Source organism: Leucoraja erinacea, chromosome 39 (genome assembly GCF_028641065.1).
Source record: "Leucoraja erinacea ecotype New England chromosome 39, Leri_hhj_1, whole genome shotgun sequence".
Classification (NCBI taxonomy): Eukaryota; Metazoa; Chordata; class Chondrichthyes; order Rajiformes; family Rajidae; genus Leucoraja; species Leucoraja erinaceus.
In genome coordinates this window covers 3738928-3747354 of record NC_073415.1, presented here as the reverse complement: position 1 = coordinate 3747354, position 8427 = coordinate 3738928, and positions in this window count along the sequence as shown.

Below are 8427 nucleotides of genomic sequence, written 5' to 3'. Positions count from 1 at the left end.
CCAGGGTTTCCTCCATCGCCAGAGTGAGGCCCAGCGCAAATTACAGGAACACCACCTCATATTTCGCTTGGGTAGTTTACACCCTAGCGGTATGAACTTCTCTCCATCCCCTCCCGTTTCCCAATTCCCCCACCTGTCTTACTGTCTCCGACTATATTCTATCTCTGTCCCGCCCACTCCCCTGACATCAGTCGGAGGAGGATCTCGACCCGAAACCCGAATGTTCTCGTCACCCATTCCTTCTCTCCAGAGATGCTGCCTGTCCTGCTGAGTAACTCCAGCATTTTGTGTCTACCTTCGATTTAAACCAACATCTGCAGGTCCTTCCAGTGATTTCCGCGTTTGTTTTCAGTGATGATTTTCAATTGGGCTTTGCAGGACCTGGAGCAGATCCCTCTCGAGGAAATCTCGCACCGAGGATCATCTACACTCTTCATGGCCTCAGCATTCTGCTGTCGGTTTTCACTCTTGGTGTCCTGGTTATGCTGAGTAAGTCCAAACATTGAAACTTGTTCCACCTTGCCAATCTTAACAGCGAAACTGGGTGAAGTCAAATCGTAAAATAACCAGAATTTTTCTCATGTCGTGAAATAAAGTCACAATTGAATGGGCAACAAGTACCGTGGTCTATATACTCCATTGCTAAAGCTATGAACTCAAGTGAAGTTTTTCGCTTCGCAGATGCTTATCTTTTCCCTTGTAGTTTAGTTTCCCAGTGCTTGTAACTCTGATCAGTTTCAAACGCCGATTGAGGAACATGTTAATTTCAGTAATTAATTGTTAATAACGCGTTAATTTCAGAAGTGACAATAATTCCATTGGCGAGAGAAATAGAAGAGCTGAAGATAGACACAAAAAGCTGGAGTAACTCAACAAGACAGGCAGCATATCTGGAGAGAAGGAATGGGTGATGTTTCGGGTCGAGACCAAGGGAGGACCTGATATCAGCTGAAGGTCTATGTAGGCGGTAATATAATAGCAAGTGAAATTTGGGTTAGCTCAACATCTGGGTCCTTTTTTCTCCTCTCAGTAGCTCATCATACTTTAAATGTCTGGTTTACCACCAAATTAGGGGCAGGATTAGGCAACATTTCGGGCAAAAAACCTCCGGGAACCTCCGGGTACCGCACGGAAACCTTGGGTGGGGCGCAAAGTCTCCAGAGGTTTCCGTTCAGGTTTCCTATATGGGACAGGGTATTCGCAGCTGTGATAGAAACATAGAAACATAGAACTAAACACAGGTGCAGGAGTAGGCCATTCGGCCCTTGGAGCCTGCACCGCCATTCAATATGATCATGGCTGATCATCCAACTCAGTATCCCGTACCTGCCTTCTCTCCATACCCCCTGATCCCCTTAGCCACAAGGGCCACATCTAAATCCCTCTTAAATATAGCCAATGAACTGGCCTCAACTACCCTCTGTGGCAGAGAGTACCAGAGATTCACCACTCTCTGTGTGAAAAAAAGTTATTCTCATCTCGGTTTTAAAGGATTTCCCCTTTATCCTTAAGCTGTGACCCCTTGTCCTGGACTTCCCTAACATCGGGAACAATCTTCCTGCATCTAGCCTGTCCAACCCCTGTGATCTAAGACATTTCAAGCAGAACATTTCTATTTCATTGTCTGCCTCGAACAATGGACAGCAATGTGCCGTGGCGTTGTGGTGGAGGATAATTGTGTCGGAGACATGAGAACCAAAGCCTTGTTTCCATTTCAGTGATACGGGGGTTGAGTGAAACGAAGAGGTCGGGCGCTGATTTTCCGATGGACAGTGTGCGAGCCGCGGGTGAGTGTATAAATTCAACCTGGCCGTTCTCTATCGTAGTATTGAAGCAGGTGGTTAGACCGCAAGGAAACATCCATGTACCTGTCTACTTGTCATTTAACCACCGTTTGCTTTGTGTCCGGAGCTGTGAAGCTAGCACCCGCATGGATGTCTGCAGTGTGGCATCATTGTAGATCACTATGGGTTAACAGGGCGCTTTATTTTTTTAGGTGTTTAGTAACACCTACTAAGAGTCATAGAGTGATACAGGGTGAAAACAGACCCTTCTGCCCAACTTGCTCACATGTCCCAGCCAACATGTCCCAGCTACACTAGTCCGACCTGCCCTTGTTTGGTCTATATCCATTCAAACCTGTCCGATCCATGTACCTGTGTCTAACTGTCTCTTAAATGCTGGGATAGTCCTTACCTCAAATGCCTCATCTGGCAGCTTGTTCCATACACCCACTATCCTTTGTGTGAAAATGTTACCCCTATTAAACCATTCCCCCTTCACCTTAAACCTATACTCCCCTAAGTAGATGAGCCTGAAACTAGGCGGCTCAGATTTCAAGCATTTTTTAAGCAGTCAAATAGAAATAAGAAAGAACCTCTCACCCGGAGTCTGAAATTGGTTTCAAACATGTGTTTGGGTTAAAGAAGAAGGATGTCAGCCCGAAACGTTGCCTATTTCCTTCGCTCCATAGATGCTGCTGCACCCGCTGAGTTTCTCCAGCACATTTTGTCTACCTGTTTGGGTTCAAGAACATTTGTGAAGTATGAAAGCACTTCGAAGCCCATCGTTGTGCCCATATCCCTCCAAATCTGTCCTATCTGTATGTATCTGTATCTTAAACGTTAAGGAAAAGAAAGCCCAACATAGGAAAGAAGTTAGAGAAGGAAGTAAAGTGAGAAAAGGGACCCTAGAAAAGAGAGAAATTTTTAGAAAGTAGAAACAATCGCTCTATTATAACATTAAACTCCGCAGAAAGGGGACTACCAACCAAGTCGTGTTTTTAGGAAAGAAGTTAGAGAAGGAAGTAACCTCCCGTTACCAGGTCCTGATTCCGCTTATTTATATATTTGTTTTTTTTTTTTTTTTTTTTAGGTTACTATTGCACCTCATGCTTGTAATAGGTCCAGAAACATAGACCACGTCTTTTGAAATTGGTCTGCTTTACCTGCTAGGAGGAATCTCATCTCTTCCAGATGTAATGTTTCAAACATATTTGATATCCACATTTTTATTGTTGGTGTCGGCGCATTTTTCCAGAATTTAAGTATAAGCTTTTTTCCCATTATTAGCCCGTAATTAAATAAATTCTTCTGAAACACGTTTAATTCAGGGTTATCTTCCGATATTCCGAAGATAATCCATTCTGGTTTTGGTACCAGTTTTATTTTGATCAATTTCGAAAAAATATCAAATATTTCATACCAGAATTTTTGGATTTTTGTACAAAAAACAAAAGAGTGCGCTATGGTAGCTTCTTGACATAGGCATTTATCACAGATTGGTGAAACATTAGGGAAGATTTTATTTAATTTAGTTTTTGAATAATATAATCTATGTAATGTTTTAAATTGGATGAGCGTATGCCGTACGTTGATCGAACATTTATGCACCTGTAGTAAATGATTATCCCAGGTCTCTTTTGAGATTTTTATATCTAATTCTTGTTCCCAATCTTTTCTAATTCCATCTGTTGTGGGTATTTCTATGTTTAAAATGATATTATATAAGTACGATATTAAATTAGCTGATTCCGCCTTGGTCTTCATTGCTTCATCCAATAAGTCGGAAGGCATCTTATGATAGTTTTTTGTGTGTTTTTTCAGATAATCACAAATTTGAAGATATTTAAAATATTGGTTATTTTTCAAATTATATTTCAGTTGTAGTTGTTGAAATGATAATAGATTCCCTAATTCATACAGATCTTCGAGCGTTTTAATTCCCATTCTTTCCCATTGTATAAATGATTTGTCTATGATTGATGGTTTAAACGATGGATTATTGACTATTGGTATTAAAAGAGATAGGTTTCTTAATTTTAAAGTCTGTTTTATTTGTTTCCATGTTCTTATTGTGTTATGTATAATTGGATTTTTATTATAATTTTTATTATTCAAATTTGTTGGTGAGAGGATGGTCGCTCCTATATTACTCGGGGAGCAGTCCCCTTTTTCCATTACCATCCAGTCCGCCTGCTGTACAGAATTGTCCAGCAGGTGAATCATATTTTTAATATTTACTGCCCAGTTATAATACATAAAATTAGGGAGCGCTAGACCCCCCAGCTCTTTTCGTTTATTAAGGTGTGCTATTTGTATTCTATGGGATTTATAATCCCATATAAAATTTGTAATGTCTGAGTCCAATTTTTTGAAAAACTTTTTTGGCAGGTATATAGGTATTGATTGAAATAGGTATAGAATTTGTGGTAAGAAAACCATTTTAATAGCATTTATTCTGCCTATTAAGGACATCGGAAGTGTTTTCCAGAATTTAATCAGATTATTCAGTTTCTTGAGTAAAGGATTATAATTGGCTTTAAACATATCCTGGTAATTTCTAGTAATTTCAATTCCCAAATATTTGAATTTTTCTGTGGCTATTTTAAAGGGAAATTTCCGAAGCTGTGTTGAGTCTTTTGGTTTTATCGACATAATTTCACTTTTGTTCCAATTTATTCTATATCCTGAAAAGGATCCAAAGTCCTCTATTAAGTTTAATATGTTTGGAATACTAATTTGTGGTTTTGTGATGTACAGTAGTACATCATCGGCATATAGGGATATTTTATTCTTTGAGTATTTTGTATTATAACCATAGATATCCGGATGTGTTCTTATTTTTTCAGCAAGGGGTTCAATTACCAAAGCAAATAACAGCGGTGATAATGAACATCCTTGTCTATTGCCCCTTGATAGTTCAAATTTCGAGGATAAGATATTATTAGTTAATATTCTAGCCGTAGGTTTGTTATATAATAGTTTTATCCATGCGATAAAGTTTTCTCCCAATTGGAATTTTTGCAATACTTTAATCATATAATCCCATTCTACTTGATCAAACGCTTTTTCTGCGTCCAGTGAGATAATAGATAACTCTTGGTCGTGAGGTTTATGTGAGTGCATTATGTTAAGCAAACGTCTCAAATTATTAAATGAATGTCTCTTAGGTATAAATCCTGTTTGATCTCCATTTATTAATCTACTAACGTACCTGCTTAATCTACTGGCTAGTGTTTTCGCTATTATTTTTTGATCCGTATTTAACAAAGCAATAGCTCTATATGAGCCTGGTTCTTCTATGTTTTTATCTTTTTTAAGTATTAATGTGATCGTTGATTCTGCTAATGTTTCGGGTAAGCTTTGCTCTTTAAAAGCGTGTGTATACATTTTCTGTAATCGTGGGGTAACTATATCATAAAAGGCTTTATAGAATTCACTACTGAATCCGTCTGGTCCTGGTGTTTTACCATTCTTTAGTGTTTTTATTGTGTCTTCTATTTCCTTAGAAGTGATTATTGCTCCCAGTTCCTCTTGTTCCCTCAATTCTAATTTTGGAAGGTTACAATCTTCCAGAAATTCTGAAATTTTATTATTATCTATTGACGTTTTAGATGTATATAAATTTTCATAGAATTGAGCAAATCTTTTATTGATATCCTTGGGTAGTGTTAATAATTCCCCACTGTCTGATTTAATCTTTAGTATTGCATTCTCTTTTTCCCGTTTTTTCAACTGGCGTGCTAAGAGTTTGTGGGGTTTGTCCCCGAATTCAAAGTGTTCTTGTTTTGTAACTTGGAATAATGTTATAACTTTCTCTGACAATAATTTATTCAGCTTGAATTTCAATAGTAGGATTTTATTATGTTTATCCATAGTTGGATCTTTAGCATTATCTGTATCTAATTGTTTTATTTGTTCTTCTAAATGTCTTTGTTCTTTCTTATTCTTTTTATTTTGGTAAGCTTGAAATGAAATAATGACTCCTCTAATAAATGCTTTAAAGGATTCCCATAATAGCGTGGGGGATATATCTGGTGTATCATTTATCTCAAAGAATAAGTCCATCTGTTTTTTTAGATATATACTCCCTTGTGGGTCTTTTAAAAGTTGCGAGTTAAACCTCCAGAACGATTTATTCATAGACATTCCTTCTAATTTTAAAACAAAGGTTAAAGGAGAGTGATCTGAGATCGCATTAATGTGGTATTTAGGATTCATAGTGTGTGTAATTAATTTTGTATCAACAAGAAAATAATCTATCCGTGAATATGTTTTATGCACCGTTGAATAGAATGAGTAGTCCCTTCCCGTCGGATTTGCAATCCTCCATACATCTGCTATATTTGTGTTTTCCATATATGTATGTAAGAGTTCACTGGTTTTAGATTTCATATTACCTTTTTGTTTTTGCATCGATTTATCTAAATAAGGGTCTAAAACACAGTTGAAGTCTCCTCCGATTATAACATTTTGATAATTAAATTCGGCAATTTTATTCAGAATTTTAGTAAAAAATTGAGGGTTATCAAAATTGGGCGCATATATATTTACCAGCGTAATTGGCATATTATTGATCTCTCCTGCTACTATAAGATATCTCCCTTCCTTATCTGAAATAGTATTCTTTGATTTAAATGGGATTCCTTTACGGATAATAATTGCAGTGCCTCTAGATTTAGAAGTGAATGAAGAGTGAAATGTTTGGCCTATCCAGTTAGCCCTCAATCTCATCTGATCTTGATGTTTAAGATGAGTTTCCTGTAGGAACGAAATGTCCGTGTTATATGCTTTCAACTGAGCTAGTATCTTGCCCCTTTTAATAGGTTCATTAATACCCCTTATATTCCAACTACATAGTGTGACTCCTCCCATTTTCCTTTGATTGTCGTCATACATTTTTACCAATTTTAATGACCGTACTTATTATGGTGCATCCATACCTCAGGACTCTGGTTATTTTGGAAGCATTTATATTATAGACTTTCTTGGTAGTTCCCCTCTGCGATTGTCCTTGAAAAAAAAACACACAAATGTGACATATTGTGGTAATAAAAAAAAAAAAGTATATAAAGTAAATATCCGGTGTCTGGATTTCCTACACCGTAGTGAGTGGCCCACTCGTCTGTGGGATATGACATCAATATTGCTTCCGGCGTAGCTGTTATGAGGTTAGCCCCGCTGAATTTATTGCTCATAACCTAGGGGGTAGGTACCGTTTCCAAATCAGTTCTATTTCACCCCATTACAGTATATATATATATATATATGTTTCATTCCGACTTATCAAATCTAATCAGTTATTCAGTTACACATATTCCTCTCTCTTTATCTCTTAACTATTTGTAATTGGTTTTAGTATTGTTAAAAGTGAGCTGTTCGTTGAAAGGGTTAACCAGAGTCAGGCTCCTGGAATTAAGCCAGGTGTCTGAGTTTCTTCCCCTCCCCACTCGAGCTGCGAAACCTGTGAGATTACAATGTTATCTACGTTATAACACATATTTATTAATAACAGTTTATGTATTATGTATTAGTATTGTTAGTAGTTAATTAGTAATAATTCTCTATATTTACACAGTCTGTGAAAATATGTAGATAGGTCATGTGATGTTTTTCACTCTCTCTCAGCTTCGGCAGATGTGCTTATATCTGTTTTCCTGGTTTAAACATCGCATGTCCTTGAATTAAATTCGAGAGAAGATTATAATGTCTAGACAAGTGTCATGGAAAATCTGTTGCAAATAGCCATTTTTAAATCTTGATGTTATTCACTTTTTACATTTTCTACTAATATTCTTGTTGGGGGAATAAGCACATTAATTAGGTCCTGACGTCTGGTGATCAATCTTCTTCTGCTGCTGCCTTAACAACGATTTCTCGTGCGTATTTAAGAGATTCTACCGGATCGGTAAATGTTTTTGAGATTCCCTTAAAAGTGATACGCATCCTCGCCGGATAAAACACACCAGATATGACGCCCTTGACACCGTAGAGAGCTTCTCTGGTCTGTGAGAACTTTCTTCTCTTTAGCACAATCTCATAAGGGTAGTCCCGTAGAAGTTTAATAGAATCATTTCCATATATCATCTTCTCTCCGTATTTAATTTTTTTCAACAGCGCTTCCACTGTTGGGATATCCCGAAGTTTGACTATAATCTGTCGTGGGTAGGCTTGTTCTCCTGTGAATCTTGGTTTAAATCTGGGTAGTCGATGTGCTTCTTCAATTACTGGTGCTTCAGGTAAATTGAGTACATGTTTAATTAAATTGGCAGTGTACTCACGAGCGTTTTCCCCCTCAGCTCCCTCTTTCACTCCACGTATTCGTATATTTTGACGTCTTGAGCGAGCTTCTAGGTCAACACATTTATCAGATATTTTTGTAAATTGGCTCTTAAGGCTGTGTAATTCTGATTTCATTGCCTCCATTTCTCCAGCCATCTCTTCCACAACAGCTTCCAAATCTTTCACTGCATTTGCATTTGCGGAAATAGTTTCGTGCACAGCCTCAAACATCTTTGTGGACTCTTCTGCCACCTTAGTAATTTTCCCCGTTAGCTCTTCTTGCACATCATCAACTTTTTTTTGCAGAGCACCAATGCCCGCAAGTATTTTTTCATTACCAGCAATCAAGTTTAAATTTCCAGCT